The 27,695-nt window shown below is 41.1% G+C and overlaps 2 long non-coding RNA genes across 2 annotated transcripts in view; both read right to left on the reverse strand.

The window, feature by feature from the left end:
• The window catches only part of LOC145875697 (uncharacterized), a 211,235-nt gene that overhangs the window by 159,808 nt on the left and 23,732 nt on the right, over positions 1-27,695 (reverse strand). The gene's annotated exons all lie outside the window — the stretch shown is intronic.
• On the reverse strand, positions 4,279-9,625 carry LOC145875644 (uncharacterized). The gene is made up of 3 exons (XR_014391290.1): positions 9,442-9,625; positions 7,263-7,367; positions 4,279-4,759 (listed from the first exon to the last, which is right to left on the reverse strand). It is a non-coding gene; the product is annotated as an uncharacterized LOC145875644 (long non-coding RNA).

Consider the following 27,695-nt stretch of genomic DNA (forward strand, 5'->3'; position numbering starts at 1 on the left):
CAGACAGACAGACAGACAGACAGACAGACAGACAGACAGACAGACAGAAAGCGGGACAGACAAACAGAGATAGACAGAGACAGACACAGACAGACACATACAGACAGACAGACAGACAGACAGACAGACAGACAGACAGACAGACAGACAGACAGACAGACAGACAGACAGACAGACAGACAGAGAGACAGAGAGAGACACACACAGACACAGAGACAGTGAGACAGAGACACACATACAGACAGAGACAGACAGAGAAAGACAGACAGACAGACAGACAGACAGACAGACAGACAGACAGACAGACAGACAGACAGACAGACAGACAGCGAAATACACACAGACAGAGAGACAGGCAAAGAGACAGACAGACAGATAGACAGACAGACAGAGACAGACATAAACAGACACAGAGAGACACAGAGACACACACAGACAGACACAGAGACAGACAGACAGACAGACAGACAGACAGACAGACAGACAGACAGACAGACAGACAGACAGACAGACAGACAGACAGACAGACAGACAGACAGAAAGCGGGACAGACAAACAGAGATAGACAGAGACAGAGACAGAGACAGACAGACACAGACAGACACATACAGACCAAGAGAGACAGACAGACTGAAAGCGGGACAGACAGTCAGAGACAGGCAAAGACAGACAAACAGACAGACAGAGACACAGACAGAAAGATACAGACAGACAGACAGACAGAGACACAGACAGAAAGATACAGAGACACAGACAGAAAGCGGGACAGACAGTCAGAGACAGACAGACAGAAAGAGACAGACAGACAGACAGACAGACAGACAGACAGACAGACAGACAGACAGACAGACAGACAGACAGACAGACAGACAGACAGACAGACAGACAGACAGACAGAAAGCGGGACAGACAAACAGAGATAGACAGAGACAGACAGAGACAGAGACAGACAGGGGAGGCTGGTGTCTCCTCCTTTATTGGACTTCAACACAACAGAGACAAACATTACATCTTTCATCTACTCTGAGCTTGGTGTGTTTTTCACTATCTAATCATGACATTGGGTTGTTCAATGACAGACATGTATTTGTTTAAAAATCTATAACTTAATGATTTCATTTCAGAGAAGACAAATAATAATATTTTTTTACAAAATTGTATATATCTGCCTGCCTCTCAACTGTGACCGTTTCAATTCGTCATATGTAGCAACATTTGAAATGGTGTTTTTTACGTTGGATAAAAGTAGAGACTCAGAGCTAGAAAATGGTATATCAGACACTACAGTTGAGGAACAATGGGAAAGTAATTCTGCTTTGAATGTTGATTAACTTGTAACATCACTTTTGAGAAAATGTCCTTTGAATATTTTGGTTCCTACTGGAGAGCTCTTCTTTGTCTACAGGGCTGTTGCTTTGGCAGATAATGTCACCCATCTAAATAAATAGTTGTTATATATATAATTAACTAAATGTATGGTGTTTTTGTTTTATGTCAGTTTAATTGTTTGTTATGCTATAAACATTTTATTTTATTATAAGTGGTAAAAGGAACTAGAAAATGTTATATTTTGCAATTCTGAGTAATTACTACTTTAATAAAGAATTACACATTATTCAGTACTACTGCAGTTGCTAAATAATTCCAATAGATGGCAGCATAAGACCACAAATGACATTTCAGAATATTAGTTTAGTTTTCTCCCTGGATACACCACCACTCCCCCTCACAGGAAAACTCCTGTGAGCTTCTTTCTGTCCCTTTCCACACTGCTAATGCAAGAGGAAGGACTGAAAAAGCATTTAACAGATTACTGTGAAGTAATATAATGATGATTCATGTTTATTATTACCTGTTTTTATGCTCATGTTTTGAAATTATAGTTCATTAATATAACGATTATCAATAAGTCTGAACATTAATTCAGTCACCTCTAGTTGAGAAAAACGTATTTTCCAGGTACATTCATTGTCAAATTCATCAAACAGCATCGAGCCGCTCTGTCTTCTCTCTCTAGTAGTCAACTCAGCCCCGGTAAAAAGCTGGTGTCGTCGCTCTGCCTTCTCTCTCTAGTAGTCAACTCAGCCCCGGTAAAAAGCTGGTGTCGTCACTCTACCTTCTCTCTCTAGTAGTCAACTCAGCCCCGGTAAAAAGCTGGTGTCATCGCTCTGCCTTCTCTCTCTAGTAGTCAACTCAGCCCCAGTAAAAAGCTGGTGTCGTCACTCTGCCTTCTCTCTCTAGTAGTCAACTCAGCCCCGGTAAAAAGCTGGTGTCATCGCTCTGCCTTCTCTCTCTAGTAGTCAACTCAGCCCCGGTAAAAAGCTGGTGTCGTCACTCTGCCTTCTCTCTCTAGTAGTCAACTCAGCCCCGGTAAAAAGCTGGTGTCGTCACTCTGCCTTCTCCAGGGGCATGTTGGGGTAAATCTACTAACTGGGAGGGTTGAATGATGTAATTTATTGGAGGGCTGGAAGACGCACTCTTGTCTTTTCTATTCCGAGTTTGTTTACTCGCAATATCAGATATTAAGATGATGTTTTATAATGTATGTATACTAAGGTTGAGGTTCTGACTAGTGATAATTTACCCGGTGTTCAATACCTGCTATAGTCACTATTTTTGTTCTCCCGAAAGCAACACAGGCCCATTACGAGATATATAGCTAACTAAAGTAATCAGTGCCAATTTTAGAAAATCATGGGACATATAGTCTGTGGTTGCATGCTATTTTATGTCAATCATATTGCTGCTTGTAACTGATGCTTTGTGGTCTTATGCTGCCATCTATTGGAAATATTTAACAATTAAAAGTTATTAATTCACTTAGACATTGGCGAGGCAGCTGAGAATAAAAAAAAAAACGGAACGTGTCCAGCCTAGTTGAGGCGCCCCGAAAAAAATATTCAAAAGTTCGGTCCTTGGACACAGAAGGGTTAAACAATAAAGTTACCGTCCATCTAGTGAAGAGAGGAGAACCGGACAGAGGTAGCCAGCATCCGTCAATAAGAGAGGGAAGATAGGATAACTAGGATGCTGCTGGTAGAGTAGCTAGCTAGCTTACCTAGCTGTACCGACTAGCTAGGATAACTAGGATGCTGCTGGTAGAGTAGCTAGCTAGCTTACCTAGCTGTACCGACTAGCTAGGATAACTAGGATGCTGCTGGTAGAGTTGCTAGCTAGCTTACCCAGCTGTACCGACTAGCTAGGATAACTAGGATGCTGCTGGTAGAGTAGCTAGCTAGCTTACATAGCTGTACCGACTAGCTAGGATAACTAGGATGCTGCTGGTAGAGTAGCTAGCTAGCTTACCTAGCTGTACCGACTAGCTAGGATAACTAGGATGCTGCTGGTAGAGTAGCTAGCTAGCTTACCTAGCTGTACCGACTAGCTTGGCTAGCTAGCAGGTCGTTCATCTGTCGTTCGTCTCAATGATGATGACGAATCCGGTGAACCACAAAATGAAACAAGGATAGAGAGTGAAAAGGATCTCGCTACACTCATACTGTCCCTGACCGTAAAGCAAAAAGCAAATTGAACAATAAAGTTTGGCGTGTCAACACTGTAACAAACTCTGTCGTTATTCCCCAAAATCACCTCAGCCCACTCTGCGCGTAACCGGACAAAATGCATCGGCGCCACACCGGACGTGAACGCGGACAGTTCTGTACGGGGACGCGGACAGTTCCAGAACGTGGACATGAGCAGTGCAACACAATCAACTAAACCCAGTCTTTACAGTGGGTTACATTAGTAATATTCATTTTTCTTTATGTTAAACAAACATTCTACGTTTTATTATAACAATATCCATAAAGCGTCTCAGAGTAGAAAATTGGTCGTATAAGTGCTGAGAATAAAGACATTTTACACTTATGGGTATAAATTAAAGCTATGCATGAAGTCTCTAGTCCCACCTAGTCGGCAGATATTTAGGACACATCGTGAGCTGTCCTAAGTAGTTAAGAGTTAACAGCAGGTGTCTTGATAATACTATAGAATAATGCAGTGAGTCAGTGGTTCCTGAGCCACATGTAAATGCTTGGTAGTAGTTAAAAATAATGTTTTCATATTTCTGTAGGATCAATCCATAAATTAAATAGACCTACATGCAACAGTATGTCTTGTGCTTTTGACAATGATTTATGTATAATAATTATGTGTAACAAGTGATACCATGTATGTCTCCAAAGCATTTTGTCTTCATTTGGGCAGATTAACTCATGCTATTAATTTCTGAAGATTAACTGAGGTTTTCGCCCAGCGGCTAAGGAGTTGGACCTGTCGCCGAAAGGTGGCTGGTTTGAATTTAGAGTTGTTAAACGGGTGTGAAGAGTGTGTTGATATAACGATAATATTGTCAAAATTCTGCTTGAAAAAGTATAAGAATTTGTTAAAAAAATATATGCATTTCATTATATTAGCAATAATTTAAGAGTAGGCAAAGTGGTCGTGTCATGTGAAAATTCTATCAAATGTCTTACATTGCAACGAGTACAGTCGGTGCCGTGGAGCCCCTGCAGTACCTCCACAGACCCCGGATTGAGAACCCCTGATTTAGCAGATGCTCTTATCCAGAGTGATTTACAGTAACTGCATTCATCTTAAGATAGCTATTTATTTTGGAAATAAACTTAATAAATTCTTCATAAAATTGTCATCTTACCTCTTAGCTTTGGTGTCATGTCCCCCAGAGAGACGCATTTTAGAGGCAGGGCCCCCCTCCTCTCTCTCCCCAGAGAGACTCATTTTAGAGCACTGACCCCTGTAAACAGAGATCCAGCATGTTGGTTGTGGTTAACACAGTGACAACTAAACAGAGATCCAGCATTTTGGTTGTGGTTAACACAGTGACAACTAAACAGAGATCCAGCATGTTGGTTGTGGTTAACACAGTGACAACTAAACAGAGATCCAGCATGTTGGTTGTGGTTAACACAGTGACAACTAAACAGAGATCCAGCATGTTGGTTGTGGTTAACACAGTAACAACTAGTTCTTGAATGTCAATTGTTGTCATGTATTCATTATCTCTTAGAGAAATAAAACATTTACTAACAGATACATAGAAACAGTCAGGTGATTTAAAGCATCACATGAACATGTTGTTGTGACATTTAATCTCCATGGTAACTGTCAATAATAATAATAAGTCACTGTTTGTTAAGGTAGTTATAGACAGAACAACAACAATAACAATAACAATAATAATAATAATAATAATAATAATAATAATAATAATAAGTTACTGTTTGTTAAGGTAGTTATAGACAGTACAGCAACAATAATAATAATAATAATAATAATAATAATAATAATAATAATAAGTCACTGTTTGTTAAGGTAGTTATAGACAGTACAGCAACAATAATAATAATAATAATAATAATAATAATAAGTCACTGTTTGTTAAGGTAGTTATAGACAGTACAGCAACAATAATAATAATAATAATAATAATAATAATAATAATAATAATAATAATAATAATAATAATTAGTCACTGTTTGTTAAGGTAGTTATAGACAGAACAACAACAATAATAATAATAATAATAATAATAATAATAATAATAATAATAATAATAATAAGTCTCTGTTTGTTAAGGTAGTTATAGACAGAACAACAACAACAACAATAATAATAATAACAATAATAATAATAATAATAATAATAAGTCACTGTTTGTCAAGGTAGTTATAGACAGTACAGCAACAACAATAATAATAATAATAATAATAATAATAATAATAATAATAATTCACTGTTTGTTAAGGTAGTTATAGACAGTACAGCAACAATAATAATAATAATAATAATAATAATAATAATAATAATAAGTCTCTGTTTGTTAAGGTAGTTATAGACAGAACAACAACAACAACAATAATAATAATAATAATGATAATAATAATTACTCTCTGTTTGTTAAGGTAGTTATAGACAGTACAGCAACAATAATAATAATAATAATAATAATAAGTCACTGTTTGTTAAGGTAGTTATAGACAGTACAGCAACACAAGGCCATGTCTCACAATTATTTGTATTCACTAACAGTAGGCTATTTATTGTCTTTCAATCTGTTCTTTTCTAAACGTATCTGAGAATGTAGACAGAAGGGCTAAAACGGACATGATTGATCTGAGGAGGAAATTGTTGATCCATTCAGAAAGTTTTTTTGCATCAAGTGAGAGATGTTATATTATGTAAAGTAAACTAGGTTATAATGTATAATAGCAGTTTGTTAGTGATATGCAGATCAAGGTCTATACCTCGGCTATAGCCTACATATCATAGATGACCAGTCTAAACCTGTTCAGATCAACATAATGTTATAGTCCTACCAGTAGCAGGACAGAGAATGTACTGTATATAACCTACATATCATAGATGACCAGCCTAAACCTGTTCAGATCAACATAATGTTATAGTCCTACCAGTAGCAGGACAGAGAATGTACTGTATATAACCTACATATCATAGATGACCAGCCTAAACCTGTTCAGATCAACATAATGTTATAGTCCTACCAGTAGCAGGACAGAGAATGTACTGTATATAACCTACATATCATAGATGACCAGCCTAAACCTGTTCAGATCAACATAATGTTATAGTCCTACCAGTAGCAGGACAGAGAATGTACTGTATATAACCTACATATCATAGATGACCAGTCTAAACCTGTTCAGATCAGTTCACATAATGTTATAGTCCTACCAGTAGCAGGACAGAGAATGTACTGTATATAACCTACATATCACAGATGACCAGTCTAAACCTGTTCAGATCAACATAATGTTATAGTCCTACCAGTAGCAGGACAGAGAATGTACTGTATATAACCTACATATCACAGATGACCAGTCTAAAGCTGTTCAGATCAACATAATGTTATAGTCCTACCAGTAGAAGAACAGAGAATGTACTGTATATAACCTACATATCATAGATGACCAGTCTAAACCTCTTCAGATCAACATAATGTTATAGCCCTACCAGTAGCAGGACAGAGAATGTACTGTATATAACCTACATATCATAGATGACCAGTCTAAACCTGTTCAGATCAGTTCACAGAGACCATCAGGTTTGTCGGCATGATAAGTGATCATAGCCTTATAATAGTTTGTAGGTAGTCTAGACCAACAGTACGAGAGTCTGCCCGTCTTTCCTACATACCAACACATTTATTCAATGTCACCGAGAAATATGTGCCACAGTTTCAACAGCCATTTTTGTAACTGCGTAGACAACACCCTTACTTTCACGTTCATATGAGGAAATCACAAAACTTCTGACAGTCACTGGTGCAGCCGCCTGTTTTCTTGCAGATGAAGTAGCTTTCACAGGCAACTCATTCAACCAGCCTAAACAACAGGAAATACAAGATGTCAAATGGTCAAAAGTGAATCTCAATAGAGCCATATACATTAGAGAGAGGTATATTGCTGCAGATGTTGGATCTTAATTTGAGCCAGTTTGCTACACCAGGAAAATAATCCTGCAGAAACAGGACATTTGAATTATTGTGTGGATTATAATTAATGAACAGTTTTAAAATGGAAAAGTGGAATTTATCATCTTCAGAAACCTTTTCTAAAGTTTAATTACACTCAAATACACTACAAGTTTAGTTTTTCTGCAACAGGGTGATCAAATTAAGATCCTACATCTGTACAGAGTTTATGTCTTTATCTGAAAAGGGCAGTTTGAGTTATTAGCAATAACATTGCAACTGTCAGCTGATGTAAACCTCTGTGATTGGATGTTATAGACCCCCATGCATATCCCCATGTACAATTATGTGTACAGATGTAGGATCTTAATTTGATCACCCCCCACTGCAGAAGAACTTTCCAGCAATGCAGGAAATGTAAAACTTGTAGTGTATTTGAGGTTTAAAAAGGCTTCTGAAGCTTGTAATTTCCACTTAGAAATTTCAGACTTGAGTTTTCTGTCTCAGTAGTAGTAGACTGTTAGGAGTGTTTTACTGTCATTCACTATACTAACATTACACCAACCTGTCTCAGTAGTAGTAGACTGTTAGGAGTGTTTTACTGTCATTCACTATACTAACATTACACCAACCTGTCTCAGTAGTAGTAGACTGTTAGGAATGTTTTACTGTCATTCACTATACTAACATTACACCAACCTGTCTCAGTAGTAGTAGACTGTTAGGAGTGTTTTACTGTCATTCACTATACTAACATTACACCAACCTGTCTCAGTAGTAGTAGACTGTTAGGAGTGTTTTACTGTCATTCACTATACTAACATTACACCAACCTGTCTCAGTAGTAGTAGACTGTTAGGAGTGTTTTACTGTCATTCACTATACTAACATTACACCAACCTGTCTCAGTAGTAGTAGACTGTTGGGAGTGTTTTACTGTCATTCACTATACTAACATTACATTTAATTTATCTACACACTTTACAATAATCCCTGGCAGGATTCTCACCTTGTAACCTGACTTCATTGCGATTATTTTCTGTTCTGTTCTGTATATTCTGATGGGTGAGGCCTGAGCTGGAATGTGAAGCTAACTGAAGCTGGCTAGCTTTAGAAAACCAGTATATCAAGCCTGTATCATAGTATACCCCTCAGGCTACGTTCAGGTTTCAGCAAGAGGCAGGTATCAACATGCCGAGTCGTAGGCGACAACCTGGGTTGTATTCATTAGTTTACTCCACAGCCAACAGTTTTAAGATGTTAAATAAAACATAAACCGTTTACTCTAAACGCTGTACAATGTGACCTAAACGGTTTCTGTTGCCAAACGTTTTGCTACGGTGGGCACTAATGAATACACACAACCTGTTTTGAGGAAGTGTAAGTTGTTGTTAGTCTCTCGAACAATATTTTTTTGTCTCTCTTTCACAAAACATACCTTCCTGAGTGAAAAGAGTTAACTGTAGATTATAAAGAGAACATGTTTGTTTGTTACTTGTTGTGTTTTAAGCCTGTTTTGAGAAGACAAGTCTATAGACCTATGATACAGTACACTCTTAGAATAAAGGGTTCCAAACGGGTGCTCCTGCCGTCCCCATAGGAGAACGCTTTTGGGTTCCAGGTAGAACCCTTCTGGCTTCCATGTAGAACCCTCTGTGGAAAGGGTTCTCCACGGAACCCAAAAGTGTTCTACCTAGTACCAAAATATGTTCTACAAAGGGTTCTCCTATGGGGACAGCCAAAGAACCCTTTTAGATTGTAGATAGTGTAGGAGCGATCACCCTGGGGCACACAGATGGGCACAGAACGAATTCACCCCACGCATCTAATTTATATCCAAAACATTTTAAGGAGAGTAGGACTATTATAACACTGTCCACCAAAAATATCATCAACTATATGAATACACATAACAATATCAGCAACTATATTAATACACATAACAATATCAACTATATTAATACACACAACAATCGTCGTCTTACCTTTTATCTCTCAATAGAAACAGTCTGAATGATCATTCGGTCGTTGAAAGTTGCTTTCGTTTGCTCTGCTCATTTACATATCAGGTTCTACCTGTTCTCTCTCCGAGTCCCTCTCTCTTTACAGCTCTTACAATGTGCCTTGGCAAACATTCTACAACTGTCTGGAAGTCTATTGGAGGGATGGTGGTGTTCTATTGTGTTGAGACCTGGTGACTGAGACGGCCGTGGCATATTGTGAAACATCAGCAAGTGCAGCAGTCTTCATTACTGAAGCTCCTGCCAATCATGCCCCAACAATCACCAATCACTAAGCTCTTCCCGAGCATGGTCGCAGTCTCTGCTGGTTGCAGTTCTTCTCACCCCAGGGGTAGCAGCTCCTCTCTCTCCCCAGGGGTAGCAGCTCCACTCTCCCCAGGGGTAGCAGCTCCTATCTCCCCAGGGGTAGCAGCTCCTCTCTCCCCAGGGGTAGCAGCTCCTCTCTCCCCAGGGGAGGCAGCTCCTCTCTCCCCAGGGGTAGCAGCTCCTCTCTCCCCTAGGATGTGAAGACATTGGTGGCTTAGCCCATAGCCAGTAGGGGGGTCCGGGACGGAATTTCAACAGCTAAAACCATGAATACAACACCAGTGTATTGCCAAAAATGACTCAACAACTTCAAACATAGACTCTGACCTGTCCAATGAGCCAAACTGATTAAAGTCTCTCTCTCTCTCTCTCTCTCTCTCTCTCTCTCTCTCTCTCTCTCTCTCTCTCTCTCTCTCTCTCTCTCTCTCTCTCACACACATATCCTATTCTTCTGTTGCTGTCTCTGTGTCTTGTCTGGTGTCTCTCCATCATATCCTATTCTTCTGTTGCTGTCTCTGTGTCTTGTCTGGTGTCTCTCTCCATCACCAGAATAATTGGTGAGGGTTAGGCCTACTGCAATACAACATTCAAAACATGAAAACACAACTACATAACTAGCCTGTTCAACCTCTCTTTCGTATCGTCTGAGATCGCTAAAGACTGGAAAGCTGCCGCGGTCATCCCCCTCTTCAAAGGGGGTGACACTCTAGACCCTAACTGTTAAAGACCTATATCTATCCTGCCCTGCCTTTCTAAAGTCTTCGAAAGCCAAGTTAATAAACAGATCACCGACCATCTCGAATCCCACCGTACCTTCTCCGCTATGCAATCTGGTTTCAGAGCTGACCATGGGTGCACCTCAGCCACGCTCAAGGTCCTCAACGATATCATAACCGCCATTGATAAAAGAAAATACTGTGCAGCCGTCTTCATCGACCTGGCCAAGGCTTTCGACTCTGTCAATCACCGTATTCTTATCAGCAGACTCAACAGCCTTGGTTTCTCAAATGATTGCCTCGCCTGGTTCACCAACTACTTCTCAGATAGAGTTCAGTGTGTCAAATCGGAGGGCCTGTTGTCCGGACCTCTGGCAGTCTCTATGGGGGTGCCACAGGGTTCAATTCTCGGGCCAACTCTTTTCTCTATATACATCAATGATGTCGCTCTTGCTGCCGGTGAGTCTCTGATCCACCTCTACGCAGACGACACCATTCTGTATACATCTGGCCCTTCTTTGGACACTGTGTTAACAAACCTCCAAACGACCTTCAATGCCATACAACTCTGCAACAAAGCATCCTTCACTCATGCTGCCAAACATACCCTTGTAAAACTGACTATCCTACCGATCCTTGACTTCGGTGATGTCATTTACAAAATATCCTCCAACACTCTACTCAGAAAATTTGATGTAGTCTATCACAGTGCCATCCGTTTTGTCACCAAAGCCCGATATACTACCCATCACTGCGACCTGTATGCTCTCGTTGGCTGGCCCTCGCTTCATATTCGTCGCCAAACCCACTGGCTCCAGGTCCTTTGCTAGGTAAAGCCACGCCTTATCTCAGCTCACTGGTCACAATAGCAGCACCCACCCGTAGCATGCGCTCCAGCAGGTATATTTCACTGGTCACGTCCAAAGCCAATTCCTCCTTTGGCCGCCTTTCCTTCCAGTTCCCTGCTGCCAATGACTGGAACGAACTGCAAAAATCACTGAAGCTGGAGACTCACATCTCCCTCACTAACTTTAAGCATCAGCTGTCAGAGCAGCTTACCGATCATTGCACCTGTACATAGCCCATCTGTAAATTGCCCAACCAACTGCCTCATCCCCATTTTGTTTTTTTTGTTATCCTTTGCACCCCAGTATCTCTACTTGCACATTCATCTTCTGCACATCTATCACTCCAGTGTTTAATTGCTAAATTGTAATTATTTCTCCACTCTGGCCTATTTATTGCCTTACCTCCCTAATCTTACTACATTTGCACACACTGTATATAGACTTTTCTATTGTATTATTGACTGTACGTTTGTTAATTGTCATAAACTTCATCGTCTGAAGAGGAAAAATCATCGGACCAATATGCAGCGGGTATATTGCTCATCTTCATATTTATTGAAGGTAAACACACTCAAACAAAATAACGACGATAACAGTCCAGTAAGGTGCACAGACTAAACCGGAAACAACCACCCACAAACACAAGTGAAAACGAACACACTAAATATGGCCTCCAATTAGAGACAACAACCACCAGCTGCCTCTAATTGGAGGTCATTGAAAAAATACAACATAGAAAGAGAAACCTAGAATAAACATAGAAATAGAAAATATAGAACATACATCAAAACCCCGAAACACACAAAACAAACACCCCCCCTGCCACGCCCAGACCAAACTACAATAACAAATAACCCCTTTTACTGGTCAGGACGTGACATTTATCCCATGTGTAACTCTGTGTTGTTTGTGTCACACTGCTTTGCTTTATCTTGGCCAGGTCGCAGTTGTAAATGAGAACTTGTTCTCAACTGGCCACCTGGTTAAGTAAAGGTACATAAAATAAGAAATAACACAGAACTCTCAACTAGTTCCATCAAACAGAAAAACAACAAGAAAGCTGGATAAACACATTCAGATTTCTAGATATTACACTTTTCTTTTGTGTTTTAGGGGTCATAGGTCAGATCAGTGGTCATGGTTGATATGCATGGACTAAAAAACAAACTTGAAACCATTTTTCTCAGATTCACTGTGTGTGTAGACTGCTCCTTGTCTTTTCTAGGGCAGTAGTTCAGGTGGCTGTTTGTGTAGACTGCTCCTTGTCTTTTCTAGGGCAGTAGTTCAGGTGGCTGTTTGTGTAGACTGCTCCTTGTCTTTTCTAGGGCAGTAGTTCAGGTGGCTGTTTGTGTAGACTGCTCCTTGTCTTTTCTAGGGCAGTAGTTCAGGTGGCTGTGTGTGTAGACTGCTCCTTGTCTTTTCTAGGGCAGTAGTTCAGGTGGCTGTGTGTGTAGACTGCTCCTTGTCTTTTCTAGGGCAGTAGTTCAGGTGGCTGTTTGTGTAGACTGCTCCTTGTCTTTTCTAGGGCAGTAGTTCAGGTGGCTGTTTGTGTAGACTGCTCCTTGTCTTTTCTAGGGCAGTAGTTCAGGTGGCTGTTTGTGTAGACTGCTCCTTGTCTTTTCTAGGGCAGTAGTTCAGATGGCTGTGTGTGTAGACTGCTCCTTGTCTTTTCTAGGGCAGTAGTTCAGGTGGCTGTTTGTGTAGACTGCTCCTTGTCTTTTCTAGGGCAGTAGTTCAGGTGGCTGTTTGTGTAGACTGCTCCTTGTCTTTTCTAGGGCAGTAGTTTAGGTGGCCTGTTTGTGTAGACTGCTCCTTGTCTTTTCTAGGGCAGTAGTTCAGGTGGCTGTTTGTGTAGACTGCTCCTTGTCTTTTCTAGGGCAGTAGTTCAGGTGGCTGTTTGTGTAGACTGCTCCTTGTCTTTTCTAGGGCAGTAGTTCAGGTGGCTGTTTGTGTAGACTGCTCCTTGTCTTTTCTAGGGCAGTAGTTCAGGTGGCTGTGTGTGTAGACTGCTCCTTGTCTTTTCTAGGGCAGTAGTTCAGGTGGCTGTTTGTGTAGACTGCTCCTTGTCTTTTCTAGGGCAGTAGTTCAGATGGCTGTGTGTGTAGACTGCTCCTTGTCTTTTCTAGGGCAGTAGTTCAGGTGGCTGTTTGTGTAGACTGCTCCTTGTCTTTGTAGGGCAGTAGTTCAGGTGGCTGTTTGTGTAGACTGCTCCTTGTCTTTTCTAGGGCAGTAGTTCAGGTGGCTGTGTGTGTAGACTGCTCCTTGTCTTTTCTAGGGCAGTAGTTCAGGTGGCTGTGTGTGTAGACTGCTCCTTGTCTTTTCTAGGGCAGTAGTTCAGGTGGCTGTTTGTGTAGACTGCTCCTTGTCTTTTCTAGGGCAGTAGTTCAGGTGGCTGTTTGTGTAGACTGCTCCTTGTCTTTTCTAGGGCAGTAGTTCAGGTGGCTGTGTGTGTAGATGCTGTATGTCTTTGTAGGACAGTAGTCCAGGTGGCTGTTTGTGTAGATGCTGTTTGTCTTTGTAGGACAGTAGTTCAGGTGGCTGTTTGTGTAGATGCTGTTTGTCTTTGTAGGACAGTAGTTCAGGTGGCTGTTTGTGTAGATGCTGTTTGTCTTTGTAGGACAGTAGTTAAGGTGGCTAACTTTGCTCTTAGTCTGCCTCCTGTCTCTCCTATCACCATGGGTACACCTTCCTGAAAACAATGACTCCATACTTTGCTGAAACCTGTTCTGCCAGTTTATGTCCTTAAAGACTAGAATGTTCCAATGTGGTTACCCAAAAAGATGACAAGATAGTTCACACATTCATCATCCAGGGTTACTATCAAACAGATATGTTACATTTCTGGTTCGTCCATAACTTGTTTCCTGCTTGTAGCAGGCCGTGTTAACAGGAATCCTTTTCTCTAACTAGAAGTCATGTGATTTAATGAGAATATTTTTCTGCAGTGAGAATGTAATGCAAGTCAAGCTGTCCTTGGATGAATGTCTACAAGATTTATAACCAGCATTGTTAAATTAACTGTTGTAATTTAAAAAAATCAATGCTGTCATTTTCTTTATGTTGGCTAGCTTTTTATAATGTTTTATTGTCACAGACACCAGATAGATGCAGAGAAATGTGTTGTTTTACAGGGTCAGCCATACGGCGCCCCTGGAGCAAATTAGGTGTAAGTGCCTTGCTTAAGGGCACCAACAGATTTTTACCTTCACGGCTCAGGTATTCAAACCAGCAACATATCAGTTACTGACCCACCACTCTAACCACTAGTCTATCTGACCATACCAGTTACTGACCCACCACTCTAACCACTAGTCTATCTGACCATACCAGTTACTGACCCACCACTCTAACCACTAGTCTATCTGACCATACCAGTTACTGACCCACCACTCTAACCACTAGTCTATCTGACCATACCAGTTACTGACCCACCACTCTAACCACTAGTCTATCTGACTATACCAGTTACTGACCCACCACTCTAACCACTAGTCTATCTGACCATACCAGTTACTGACCCACCACTCTAACCACTAGTCTATCTGACCATACCAGTTACTGACCCACCACTCTAACCACTAGTCTATCTGACCATACCAGTTACTGACCCACCACTCTAACCACTAGTCTATCTGACCATACCAGTTACTGACCCACCACTCTAACCACTAGTCTATCTGACCATACCAGTTACTGACCCACCACTCTAACCACTAGTCTATCTGACCATACCAGTTACTGACCCACCACTCTAACCACTAGTCTATCTGACCATACCAGTTACTGACCCACCACTCTAACCACTAGTCTATCTGACCATACCAGTTACTGACCCACCACTCTAACCACTAGTCTATCTGACCATACCAGTTACTGACCCACCACTCTAACCACTAGTCTATCTGACCATACCAGTTACTGACCCACCACTCTAACCACTAGTCTATCTGACTATACCAGGTACTGACCCACCACTCTAACCACTAGTCTATCAGACCATACCAGTTACTGACCCACCACTCTAATCACTAGTCTACTTTGAGCACTTGCACTGGGCCTCCACTGAGTCTCCATGTGTCAAGCAGTACAGAGAAACCCCCTCTAGATGGCAGCAGAGGCTCTTGGATCTACCCTGTCTATCCACCAGTTTAGTGACCTTGTTCCATCAATATGTCCATACTACTTCACAACCCATTTGAGGTCTTGACCAGCAATGTCCCATTGGGCTCAACCAAGCCGAGAGTGAGGTTCTAGAAAGAGGACTGACTTTCATACCAACTCCTAAACAGGTGGACTGACTTTCATACCAACTCCTAAACAGATGGACTGACTTTCATACCAACTCCTAAACAGGTGGACTGACTTTCATACCAACTCCTAAACAGGTGGACTGACTTTCATACCAACTCCTAAACAGGTGGACTGACTTTCATACCAACTCCTAAACAGGTGGACTGACTTTCATACCAACTCCTAAACAGGTGGACTGACTTTCATACCAACTCCTAAACAGGTGGACTGACTTTCATACCAACTCCTAAACAGGTGGACTGACATTCATACCAACTCCTAAACAGGTGGACTGACTTCCATACCGACTCCTAAACAGGTGGACTGACTTTCATACCAACTCCTAAACAGGTGGACTGACTTCCATACCGACTCCTAAACAGGTGGACTGACTTTCATACCGACTCCTAAACAGGTGGACTGACTTTCATACCAACTCCTAAACAGGTGGACTGACTTTCATACCAACTCCTAAACAGGTGGACTGACTTTCATACCAACTCCTAAACAGGTGGACTGACTTTCATACCAACTCCTAAACAGGTGGACTGACTTTCATACCAACTCCTAAACAGGTGGACTGACTTTCATACCAACTCCTAAACAGGTGGACTGACTTTCATACCAACTCCTAAACAGGTGGACTGACTTTCATACCAACTCCTAAACAGGTGGACTGACTTTCATACCAACTCCTAAACAGGTGAACAGACTTTCATACCAACTCCTAAACAGGTGGACTGGGAGGAGCTCCGGAGGGGATCTACACGTCTATCATAGAAGATTGAAGTTATCAGATCATTGTGAATATGAAACAGATTTTCCTCAGATACTATTTCCAAACCCCTCACATTGGGAACCTCAGTTGGAGTCAGAAACTATACAGACTCTGATACGTAGGGATGTGGCTTCCTTTTCACTATTCAGAACCTCACCTTTTTTATCAGCTTAACCTTACAAATGGTTAAAAATCAAGCTCTAGAAATATAGTGATTAAACCAGCAGATAAGGGGGCTCAGATTGTTGTAATGGATAAAGTGAATATCTTCTTGAAGCCAATACACAATAGGATCATGTTAAACACTATGTTCCATTGTCCCACTCAACACAACCAGAAAACACAAAGATTAATCCAGGAGATAAACTGTATGAGGATAAGTACATTACAGATAAACAGATGGTCTGTCTTTTTGGGCCAGATTCTCCAAGGCCTAGGCAGTTTTACTTACTGCCTAAAATACATATCTCCTGAGACGTGGGCGGTTCCCTGCGGCTGACCAATAGTAAATGATTGTGTCTCAGAGACGTCGGCGGTTCCCTGCGGCTGACCAATAGGAAGTGATTGTGTCTCAGAGACGTGGGCGGTTCCCTGCGGCTGACCAATAGGAAGTGATTGTGTCTCAGAGACGTGGGCAGTTCCCTGCAGCTGACCAATAGGAAGTGATTGTGTCTCAGAATCTTACTGTATTGCTGAATATATAGACTTTTATTGCTGAATATATAGACTTTTATATCAACCCTCTACCCCAGAAACACCCAGCTATGTTCAGGATACTGATGAATGAAGGGTTTATTACTATTGTAGTACTGACTTTAATATCAACCCTCTATCCCAGAAACACCCAGCTATGTTCAGGATAGTGATGAATGAAGGGTTTATTACTATTGTAGTACTGACTTTAATATCAACCCTCTATCCCAGAAACACCCAGCTATGTTCAGGGTACTGATGAATGAAGGGTTTATTACTATTGTAGTACTGACTTTAATATCAACCCTCTATCCCAGAAACACCGAGCTATGTTCAGGATACTGATGAATGAAGGGTTTATTACTATTGTAGTACTGACTTTAATATCAACCCTCTATCCCAGAAACACCCAGCTGTGTTCAGGATACTGATGAATGAAGGGTTTATTACTATTGTAGTACTGACTTTAATATCAACCCTCTATCCCAGAAACACCCAGCTATGTTCAGGATACTGATGAATGAAGGGTTTATTACTATTGTAGTACTGACTTTAATATCAACCCTCTATCCCAGAAACACCCAGCTATGTTCAGGATACTGATGAATGAAGGGTTTATTACTATTGCAGTACTGACTTTAATATCAACCCTCTATCCCAGAAACACCCAGCTATGTTCAGGATACTGATGAATGAAGGGTTTATTACTATTGTATTACTGACTTTTATATCAACCCTCTATCCCAGAAACACCCAGCTATGTTCAGGGTACTGATGAATGAAGGGTTTATTACTATTGCAGTACTGACTTTAATATCAACCCTCTATCCCAGAAACACCCAGCTATGTTCAGGGTACTGATGAATGAAGGGTTTATTACTATTGTATTACTGACTTTTATATCAACCCTCTATCCCAGAAACACCCAGCTATGTTCAGGATACTGATGAATGAAGGGTTTATTACTATTGTAGTACTCTTTTTATTAACTTAGCTACTGACTTGTTCTATTGTTGTTGCATTGTCAAGAGGTTAACCTGCAAGGAAGCATTTCAGTACATAATACTTGTATTGTACTTTATATTATTATAGATATTTTAGGGTTGCCATGGATTTCAAGCAGGCAATGCCATCAGGTCCAAACCCAAAACAAGGAAATTGTAGGAGACAGGCGTGTTGGGGTTTCCTGCCAGCATGACCACCCGCTTCACTTCCTGAACATGAAAAAGGCTGAAAGGTGGGATGCAGTAATAAGGAGTTTTTTTCAGTTTCTTTTTCAGTATTTTACTTCAGTGTTGATTAATTTAGTTAATTTAGTAAATTGAATTTAGTTATTTAGTGCAGATAATGATGTACTTCTTCTGTGGTTTGTCATATGCAGTGAACCTGCTGAGAGATGAAGGAAGGGATGAGAGGCCAGAACATCAACCTCATCTTCATGGAGGACATTGATGCCAGATGCAGTGAACCTGCTGAGAGATGAAGGAGGGGATGAGAGGCCAGAACATCAACCTCATCTTCATGGAGGACATTGATGCCAGATGCAGTGAACCTGCTGAGAGATGAAGGAGGGGATGAGAGGCCAGAACATCAACCTCATCTTCATGGAGGACATTGATGCCAGATGCAGTGAACCTGCTGAGAGATGAAGGAGGGGATGAGAGGCCAGAACATCAACCTCATCTTCATGGAGGACATTGATGTCAGATGCAGCTGCATGTGCAAGTAATTCATCTTTTTTATTCAAGATCTCATTGACTTTAACATTTGAAAAGCAGTTTCTCCAACAATAGTTTTAACATGAACATTTTGTCCATAACTTTTTAGAGAAACTTTCCTGAATTGAATCATGGGACCAGATTGGTTGTTCCAGTTTTCCATGCTGATGGACATGACTTGCCATGTCAGGTACTTGAACAGGATCATTAATATTATCAGTAGGTATTTATTCATATTTTATAAGGTTTAACCAAATAACCCTTTTACCATGGTATGACATGATTTTATATTTGTAGATGAAATTCAACACCCGATATGTGGAAGGTGCTGGACTGGCAGATGGGGAGCAGATGGAGAGGCTGTGGTCGTATCTGAGGCGCTTTGGGAAGGTCACCAAAGAAATGAGGCCGTCCCATCTTATTGACCTCCTGACTGATGCACTTCTCCACCATGGGAAAACGCCAGAGGCTACGTTAGTACACTTGGAATTGTTATTCATTTACTTGATGCTGGTTGACTCTAGTGATGTTCCTAACATTTCCTGTTGTTTTGATGTAGTGGACTCTCTGCCATAGAGGGTTTCCCCAGCAACAGAAGTTGCAACAGAGGCAAAAAGGGAAATGGAAGAAATTGCACAGTCTCTTCCAGGTAAACCATTGTATCAATAATCTAAGCATAGAATTTCAGTATTGATTAGAAATGTTGTCACATCTGTCACTGTTGTTATGTTTTAGGAACAACACTGGACACCATTAGGGATTGGGGCAGGAATGTCAGTGTTGTTATGTTGTAGGAACAACACTGGACACCATTAGGGATTGGGGCAGGAATGTCAGTGTTGTTATGTTGTAGGAACAACACTGGACACCATTAGGGATTGGGGCAGGAATGTCAGTGTTGTTGTGTTGTAGGAACAACACTGGACACCATTAGGGATTGGGGCAGGAATGTCAGTGTTGTTATGTTGTAGGAACAACACTGGACACCATTAGGGATTGGGGCAGGAATGTCAGTGTTGTTATGTTGTAGGAACAACACTGGACACCATTATGGATTGGGGCAGGAATGTCAGTGTTGTTATGTTGTAGGAACAACACTGGACACCATTAGGGATTGGGGCAGGAATATCAGTGTTGTTATGTTGTGGGAACAACACTGGACACCATTAGGGATTGGGGCAGGAATGTCAGTGTTGTTATGTTGTAGGAACAACACTGGACACCATTAGGGATTGGGGCAGGAATGTCAGTGTTGTTATGTTGTAGGAACAACACTGGACACCATTAGGGATTGGGGCAGGAATGTCAGTGTTGTTATGTTGTAGGAACAACACTGGACACCATTAGGGATTGGGGCAGGAATGTCAGTGTTGTTATGTTGTAGGAACAACACTGGACACCATTAGGGATTGGGGCAGGAATGTCAGTGTCACCCTTGAGAGGCAAAAACCTGCTCTGTGCTGGGAGGAGCAATATGTTGCAATGCTCCAGCAACATACAATTGCAATGTATGTAATGCATTTCAAATGACTAAACAAAGTTGTTATTTTTCGACATGCATTATTGTATGCCCTCTGTAATCCATGTTTTATTTTCAGGGCACAGCAGGAAAGTGGAGATGGAACAGCTGGTTTTCAGCTTGTGCAGTTCGATAGGTACTTCCTCAGTTTTTAACAGTGTAATTGTTAGATCAATGAATATAATTGATCTCCCTGGTCAAAGTATTTAGAACCTTTCTGATGACAGAAAACTGAAGACGATGGAGAGGAAGAACAGCATCCTCCATCGATGGTCCCCCACCAGCAGTCTCATCCAGACTGCAGAGTAACATATTGATGGTCCCCCACCAGCAGTCTCTTCCAGACTGCACTCCACAGACTGCAGAGTAACAGATTGATGGTCCCCCACCAGCAGTCTCTTCCAGACTGCACTCCACAGACTGCAGAGTAACAGATTGATGGTCCCCCACCAGCAGTCTCTTCCAGACTGCACTCCACAGACTGCAGAGGAACAGATTGATGGTCCCCCACCAGCAGTCTCTTCCAGACTGCACTCCACAGACTGCAGAGGAACAGATTGAGGACCAATCTGGAGGGAACCTTCAGTCTGCTGCTAGAACGGAGGTTCCTCTGTGGCCTGAAAATATGCAGGTTATAGATATATATTCAACAATAGGAACAAGTCAGCTCATATCAGTTCTATGATAATTCTGGGTGGTCAAACACAATAATAATGTTTATTTGTATCTGAACTTGGTTTCTGTTGCTAATGATCTATTGTTGGATGGTAATCAGAGTAATTTTATAGCAGCTTTAGGTCATTTTTTATGTATTTTTTATTTAGATTGGATTACCTTTAACATATTTTCTGTCTGTATTATCTGTTATCAATAGATGGTCAAGGTATTGATTATGTCACACTCTGACCTAGGAGAGCTGTGTTTTCTCTGTTTAGCTAGGCCAGGGTGTGATAGGTGGGTGGGCAATCTATGTTTTATTTTCTATGTTTTGGCCGGGTATGGTTTCCAATCAGAGGCAGGTGTCTTTCGTTGTCTCTGATTGGAAGCCATACTTAGGCAGCCTGTTTTTCCTTTGTCCTTGTGGGTAGTTATTTTCTGTTTAGTTGGTGAAACCTGACAGAACTGTTTTGCTGTCGTTTTGTTTGATTGTCAGAGTGTTCTGAGTAAAATAAATACAAGATGAACATCTTCCACGCTGCACCTTGGTCTACTCCTTTCAACAGCTGTGACAGATTATCTGTTATCAATCGATGGTCAAGGTATTGATTATCTGTTATTAATAGATGGTCAAGGTATTGATTATCTGTTATTAATAGATGGTCAAGGTATTGATTATCTGTTATCAATAGATGGTCAAGGTATTGATTATCTGTTATCAATCGATGGTCAAGGTATTGATTATCTGTTATTAATTGATGGTCAAGGTATTGATTATCTGTTATCAATAGATGGTCAAGGTATTGATTATCTGTTATTAATTGATGGTCAAGTTATTGATTATCTGTTATTAATTGATGGTCAAGGTATTGATTATCTGTTATCAATAGATGGTCAAGGTATTGATTATCTGTTATAAATAGATGGTCAAGGTATTGATTATCTGTTATCAATAGATGGTCAAGGTATTGATTATCTGTTATCAATAGATGGTCAAGGTATTGATTATCTGTTATCAATAGATGGTCATGGTATTGATTATCTGTTATAAATAGATGGTCAAGGTATTGATTATCTGTTATCAATAGATGGTCAAGGTATTGATTATCTGTTATCAATAGATGGTCAATGTATTGATTATCTGTTATCAATAGATGGTCAAGGTATTGATTATCTGTTATCAATAGATGGTCAAGGTATTGATTATCTGTTATCAATAGATGGTCAAGGTATTGATTATCTGTTATCAATAGATGGTCAAGGTATTGATTATCTGTTATCAATAGATGGTCAAGGTATTGCCAACTGCCTGTCCAAAAGGCCACGGTCGGTAGTAGCATAAAAACACATGTGAAGGACTACAACCTGAGGAGACGAGGTTTGTCCTCACAGCTCCTACAGGCCCTGGTGTATGAGGATGCAGTGCAGGTGGACAGCACTGATTGGTCCTGGAGAGCAGGAGGAGCAGAGGATGATGGGGAGGTTCACCTCAAGCTAAGGCTCTTGGTGCTCTTTGTGAAGAGAAGCGGTAGATTGAGGATGATGTCTTCACTGCCAAGATGTTCTACTCACATGAGCAGGAACTGATCGTGGAGGCCTTACAACATTACACAGAGCAGGAACTGATCGTGGAGGCCTTACAACATTACACAGAGCAGGAACTGATCGTGGAGGCCTTACAACATTACACAGAGCAGGAACTGATCGTGGAGGCCTTACAACATTACACAGAGCAGGAACTGATCGTGGAGGCCTTACAACATTACACAGAGCAGGAACTGATCGTGGAGGCCTTACAACATTACACAGAGCAGGAACTGATCGTGGAGGCCTTACAACATTACACAGAGCAGGAACTGATCGTGGAGGCCTTACAACATTACACAGAGCAGGAACTGATCGTGGAGGCCTTACAACATTACACAGAGCAGGAACTGATCGTGGAGGCCTTACAACATTACACAGAGCAGGAACTGATCGTGGAGGCCTTACAACATTACACAGAGCAGGAACTGATCGTGGAGGCCTTACAACATTACACAGAGCAGGAACTGATCGTGGAGGCCTTACAACATTACACAGAGCAGGAACTGATCGTGGAGGCCTTACAACATTACACAGAGCAGGAACTGATCGTGGAGGCCTTACAACATTACACAGAGCAGGAACTGATCGTGGAGGCCTTACAACATTACACAGAGCAGGAACTGATCGTGGAGGCCTTACAACATTACACAGAGCAGGAACTGATCGTGGAGGCCTTACAACATTACACAGAGCAGGAACTGATCGTGGAGGACTTACAACATTACACAGAGCAGGAACTGATCGTGGAGGCCTTACAACATTACACAGAGCAGGAACTGATCGTGGAGGCCTTACAACATTACACAGAGCAGGAACTGATCGTGGAGGCCTTACAACATTACACAGAGCAGGAACTGATCGTGGAGGCCTTACAACATTACACAGAGCAGGAACTGATTGTGGAGGCCTTACAACATTACACAGAGCAGGAACTGATCGTGGAGGCCTTACAACATTACACAGAGCAGGAACTGATCGTGGAGGCCTTACAACATTACACAGAGCAGGAACTGATCGTGGAGGCCTTACAACATTACACAGAGCAGGAACTGATCGTGGAGGCCTTACAACATTACACAGAGCAGGAACTGATCGTGGAGGCCTTACAACATTACACAGAGCAGGAACTGATCGTGGAGGCCTTACAACATTACACAGAGCAGGAACTGATCGTGGAGGCCTTACAACATTACACAGAGCAGGAACTGATCGTGGAGGCCTTACAACATTACACAGAGCAGGAACTGATCGTGGAGGCCTTACAACATTACACAGAGCAGGAACTGATCGTGGAGGCCTTACAACATTACACAGAGCAGGAACTGATCGTGGAGGCCTTACAACATTACAATAAGACTAATAGGAACTAATACTAACATTATTGAGGGCAGAAACTATGAAGAGGAGGAGGATGACTATTATGATGTCGACGATGACGATGACAACGATGGTGATATTGATGGAGGAACAGATGAATGAGGCTGAGGGTGATGACTACAACAACGATGGTGATATTGATGGAGGAACAGATGAATGAGGCTGAGGGTGATGACTACAACAACGATGGTGATATTGATGGAGGAACAGATGAATGAGGCTGAGGGTGTTGACTACAACAACGATGGTGATATTGATGGAGGAATAGATGAATGAGGCTGAGGGTGATGACTACAACAACGATGGTGATATTGATGGAGGAATAGATGAATGAGGCTGAGGGTGATGACTACAACAACGATGGTGATATTGATGGAGGAACAGATGAATGAGGCTGATGGTGATGACTACAACAACGATGGTGATATTGATGGAGGAACAGATTAATGAGGCTGAGGGTGATGACTACAACAACGATGGTGATATTGATGGAGGAATAGATGAATGAGGCTGATGGTGTGTTGTTTTTAACATGTCCATTGCTTTTTAATTGATGTCATTGTATTCCTCCCCTTTGTTTATAATGGTATGTTTTTTTGCTCTTTTGGGGTTGAAAGAAGCACATTTCTGTTTAATTGTTAGATGTGATACAGGCCAGTGTTGCAGGTCATTTACTATTGATGTCATGGTGAGGAGAACCTGACTTGAGCCTGATATTCCCCAAGAGTCTAATGGAATAGACAGGTTTGCTTCCTCTAAAGTATTGTCTTTTTATTGACCTGTTAGTTGTGGAGTTTGTAAATATATTTTATTTAACCTTTATTTAAATAGGCAAGTCAATTTAGATTATTTTGCAAATATTGTCATGTGAATATCTAGATCACCATCATCAATGTAGATTATTGTGTAAATATTGTCATGTGAATATCTAGATCACCATTGTCATCTTTAAATAAATGAATAACTTCTGCAGCTGATTCTGCCTGGCACCCGCAAAATTTAACCGTCCAATAATGGAATTAGTAACTAAGGATTGTAGCTTTAAGGGTTCAGTATGTAGCCTACAGAGAAACACATTCAGAGATCAAGCCTTGTCATTTCAGATAAATTCACTTTGCAGGAGAGGGGAGACTGGAGGCCATGGTGGGGTCAAAGTAGCACATTTAATAAATAATTATTCTAAACAAAAACATTGTTTCTATTGAACCTGCCATACTAATAAAGGCATTTTAATCAATTATATGAAGAGTGCCTTGGTCCTCCTTTCTTTTTGATGACCAACTCACCCCTTTTACCAAAGAGCACCTTCTGTCTACCAACATTTACTATTGTGTACCTTAGTAGCGCTTCCCTTCCTCCTCTTTCTACTAAACCACAAAGGGGTTAGAACTACAATTCCGGCGCCATTTCCGGTTGCCGTCGCTGGACGCGATGCAACGTGAAACAGGGAGTTGTAGTTCTTCACAGAAAGCCCAGGTGTATTCAAACCATTCCAGTTTTACATTTACATTTTAGTCATTTAGCAGACGCTCTTATCCAGAGCGACTTACAGTAGTGAATGCATACATTTCATACATTTTTATTTTCCCGTACTGGGAAAAAAATGACACACAGTTCCTCAGCATTGGAACATTTTGGAATCACAGTCATGAAACCCCCCTTAAACATATGACACAATGTTCTCACTACAACTGAGGACTCTTACAGTGGTGGACTTTATGTTAATAAATAGGTCTCAAATCAAATCAAAGTTTATTTGTCACGTGCGCCGAATGCAACAGACCTTACAGTGAAATGCTTCCTTACAGGCTTTAACCAATAGTGCGAAAAAAAGGTAGTGTGTGTGTGTGTGTGTGTGTGTGTGTGTGTGTGTGTGTGTGTGTGTGTGTGTGTGTGTGTGTGTGTGTGTGTGTGTGTGTGTGTGTGTGTGTGTGTGTGTGTGTGTGTGTGTGTGTGTGTGTGTGTGTGTGTGTGTGTGTGTGTGTGTGTGTAGGTAAGTAAAGAAATAAAACAACAGTAAAAATACATTTGAAAATAAGAGTAGCAAGGCTATATAAAGACATCGGTTAGTCAGGCTTAAGAGTTGTGAACTACAAATATGGCGTCTTTTTGTAGTTTTCTTCCTAACTCTAACCCTAGCTCAGTTGATCTGCTTTATCAATGGTGCAACATTCAACCCCTCCAAAATGCCTTAATTCATCTGATGCATCCCTCACGCAGATCCACTGACGTCCGAATCACTATTTCAATTTGTCTACAGACTCAATAGTATTTGCATTTCAAAATGCAATATTCTCATTCATTTTGATAATTCTTTCTCATTAAGGGACATTCACTAAGAGGATTTGTTCAGACCAATGGGCTGCTCTAACATTTTAACACTGTGCCATGTGACTATACAGTAGCCTACATCTATAGTCTACTGTAAAATCACATGCTGCTTTAGGCTAAATACTATAGTTTTCTGTGTGTTTCAAAAGGACAAATGGAAAGAGGTCCTACTGTATTCTAGATGGTGGTGTAGAGTATTTACAATGTGACCTCCCTAAATAATGGTGGTGTAGAGTATCTACAATGTGACCTCCCTAAATAATGGTGGTGTAGAGTATCTACAATGTTACCCTCCCTAAATAATGGTGGTGTAGTGTATCTACAATGTGACCTCCCTAAATAATGGTGGTGTAGTGTATCTACAATGTGACCTCCCTAAATAATGGTGGTGTAGAGTATCTACAATGTTACCCTCCCTAAATAATGGTGGTGTAGTGTATCTACAATGTGACCTCCCTAAATAATGGTGGTGTAGAGTATCTACAATGTGACCCCCCCTAAATAATGGTGGTGTAGTGTATCTACAATGTGACCTCCCTAAATAACGGTGGTGTAGAGTATCTACAATGTGACCTCCCTAAATAATGGTGGTGTAGTGTATCTACAATATGACCTCCCTAAATAATGGTGGTGTAGTGAATCTACAATGTGACCTCCCTAAATAATGGTGGTGTAGTGTATCTACAATGTGACCTCCCTAAATAATGGTGGTGTAGTGAATCTACAATGTGACCTCCCTAAATAATGGTGGTGTAGTGAATCTACAATGTGACCTCCCTAAATAATGGTGGTGTAGTGTATCTACAATGTGACCTCCCTAAATAATGGTGGTGTAGTGTATCTACAATATGACCTCCCTAAATAATGGTGGTGTAGTGAATCTACAATGTGACCTCCATAAATAATGGTGGTGAAGTGTATCTACAATGTGACCCTCCCTAAATAATGGTGGTGTAGAGTATCTACAATGTGACCTCCCTAAATAATGGTGGTGTAGAGTATCTACAATGTGACCTCCCTAAATAATGGTGGTGTAGTGTATCTACAATGTGACCTCCCTAAATAATGGTGGTGTAGAGTATCTACAATGTGACCTCCCTAAATAATGGTGGTGTAGAGTATCTGCAATGTGACCTCCCTAAATAATGGTGGTGTAGTGAATCTACAATGTGACCTCCCTAAATAATGGTGGTGTAGTGTATCTACAATGTGACCTCCCTAAATAATGGTGGTGTAGAGTATCTACAATGTGACCTCCCTAAATAATGGTGGTGTAGTGTATCTACAATGTGACCTCCCTAAATAATGGTGGTGTAGTGTATCTACAATGTGACCTCCCTAAATAATGGTGGTGTAGAGTATCTACAATGTGATCTCCCTAAATAATGCACAAGTTAC

This window comes from Salmo salar, unplaced genomic scaffold (genome assembly GCF_965601325.2).
Source record: "Salmo salar unplaced genomic scaffold, fSalSal1 ptg000306l, whole genome shotgun sequence".
NCBI classification, from domain to species: Eukaryota; Metazoa; Chordata; class Actinopteri; order Salmoniformes; family Salmonidae; genus Salmo; species Salmo salar.